We start from the raw sequence: 2,741 nt of genomic DNA on the forward strand, positions 1-2,741 counted from the left end.
CCCGTGGGCTCAGGCAATACACTCACCTCAGCCTCCCAAAGGCGCGGGATTACAGGCTGAGCCACCGAGCCCGGCTCCCTATCCCCCTTCTTGTGTCATCTTTCTCCCGCCTCCCGCAGCCCCTGAGGCTCCAGCCACCCTGGAATTCCAGGTCCCCACAGCCATCGTTCTCTTTCCAGCTCCAGGTGTCACCACATGCAGTGCTCTCTGCCCAGCCACACCCATGTGTCCCCTCTCTTCCCAGCCACACTCACATGAACCCACAGCGTCCTTCCCGAGCAAACCCTCTCCCCCTCAATACCAACTTCTCGGAGAAATTGCACCTGACCCCTAGACTCAGTCATCTTCCCATGACTTGCCCCCATGACACTTGCCTCAGTGGTTGTCCCTGCTGAGGGCTACAAACCCCAGAAGACAGGGGCCTTGTTCACGGGTTCACCTCTATGCCCCCAGCACTAGAAGGGAGGCTAACGACGCCAAATGAATGACATGGAATTAATGAGTAAGTAAGCAAAAGGCTTGCAGAATCCCTACAACTTTATGGCCCTTGAGAAGGAAAAAAATGTAGCCGTGCTCGGTGGCTCAGCCTGTCACCCCGCGCCTTTGGGAGGCTGAGGTGAGTGGATTGCCTGAGCCCGCGGGTTCGAAACCCACCTGGGCAGCGAGACCTCATCTCTACAATAAATAAAAAACTCAGCTGGGCATGGTAGCACATGCCTGTAATTCCGGCTACTCTGAAGGCTGAGGCAGAAGGATCGCCGGAGCCCAGCAGGTCGAGGCTGCGGTGGCCGGCAGCGGCCACTGCACTCCAGTCTGGGTGACGGAGTGAGACTCCAACTCAAAAAAAAAAAAAAAAAAGTGGTGAATTTTGGCCAGGCATGGTGGCTCTTGCCTGTAATCCCAGCACTTTGGGAGGTTGAGGCGAGAGGATCGCTTGAGCCCGGGAGTTCAAGACCACCCTGGGCCACATAGTGAGACCTCGTCTCTGTTTTTTTTAAATGGTGAATTGCTTGTTACATGAACTATACCCCAAATGCAAAAAGGAAGGCCTAACCAAAAAAGTCAGAGCTGCACCCCTCCCGCCACCCCCAGTGGAAAATGAGGTAGAATCAACCACTCTGAGCTTAGAGACAGGAGTCTGGCTGGGGGGATGGGGAGGAGGAGGGAATGTGAGGGAACTCAGCTCTTGTGAGTCCAGCGAGGCTACCGCAACTCTATTTCCTCAGTGACAGCTGAAATGACCCAAAGCCTTCTGGAGCCCTGCTGTCCTTTGCTCCCTTCTTTTTTTTGAGTTGGAGTCTCACTCCGTCGCCCAGACTGGAGTGCAGTGGCCACTGCCGGCCACTGCAGCCTCGACTTGCTGGGCTCCGGTGATCCTTCTGCCTCAGCCTTCCGAGTAGCCAGAATTACAGCATGCTTCTAATGAGCTGTGACTCCAAAAGAAGGGGATCGTGCTTCCTTGCTCTTTCACCAACCACCGTGAAGCCGTGGCATCCGGGTGACTGGGGTGGCCACCAGCAGAGAAGAACCACAAATGGCAGGGCAGGCAGGAGCCACAGCCGTGTGGCTGGAAAAGGTCCCACTGTGCTCCGGGGAAGAAGCGCCTTCCCCAGAAGCCTGAGAATTCCACGGGCGAGAAACACAGGGTGAGGCCCCAGGACTTTCAGAGATACACCCTGGTTGGAGGGGAGTCGGAAAGTGCTGGGACCTTGTGTCTGCAGGTGAACGTGAGGAGCCAGAGAAAAATCTTCTTTCTGCTACATTTGACATTAAAGCTCGTCCCTCCAGGTGCAGTGGCACAAGCATTTGTGTAGTCCCAGCTACTCAGGAGGCTGAGAAGCAGGAGGATCGCTGGAGCCCAGGAGTTCGAGGCTGTAGTGAGCTGTGATGGTGCCCCCACACTCCAACCTGGGTGACAGAGTGAGACCCCGACTCAAAACAAAGAAGTAAATAAAAATTAAAAATAAAAATTAGAATGACTAAATAAAAATTAGAATGACTAAATAAAAAACATTTTCTTGAGTTTTCTTCCCTGTGCTCAATTTGCTTATCTCTAGCCAAATAAAATAACTGTCCCTGTAAGTAAAAGGGACTGTTTTGGTTTTTTTTTCCACTCTTTCTAGGGACATGATGTGTTTGCCCTGAAAATGTGCATCATGGCTCTACTCAAGCCATAGCGATGAAGCCTCTTTGTCACTGTAGCCCAATTACAATTTCAAAACTCAATTTAAAAACAGTTTTAAAATTCAGTCCAAGTCAAACATACTCTCAGTAGCTAGAAGCAAAATTCTGTTAAGGTCTTTGAGGGATCTATTTTTTAACTTCCACTCATGAAAACACAAAGGCCTTTCTTACACACCCCACAAGAGGAAAATACATAATGGACATTGTTTGACCTGTTCTTGGCAAAGACAATTTAGCTCTTAACAAGCAGGAAACTACAGAGATGATGTCTGGCTTCAAGTTAACATTTACATATTTAATTTGAAAGATCTCAAATGGGGGGGCAAGGGGGGCAGTGGAAAGCTTCCAAAAGTTCCCTTCATCCAACAGATAATGTTGGAAAGCAAGCACTGTGCTGGGCCCTGAGGAACCAACCCTATGTGCCCCGTCCTCTGCCTGACGTGCCCAGCGTCCACTTGGGAGAGCAGCGTGGCCTCTGTCAGGGCAGCCCGTGCCGTGCCAGCCCTGCATGCCCACTCAGGCCTGGGTCTCCCCCTAGGGGCTCTTTTGAGCAGCTT

Source organism: Carlito syrichta, unplaced genomic scaffold, assembly GCF_000164805.1.
Source record: "Carlito syrichta isolate Samal-C Ts95f unplaced genomic scaffold, Tarsius_syrichta-2.0.1 Scaffold303709, whole genome shotgun sequence".
In the NCBI taxonomy this organism is placed as follows: Eukaryota; Metazoa; Chordata; class Mammalia; order Primates; family Tarsiidae; genus Carlito; species Carlito syrichta.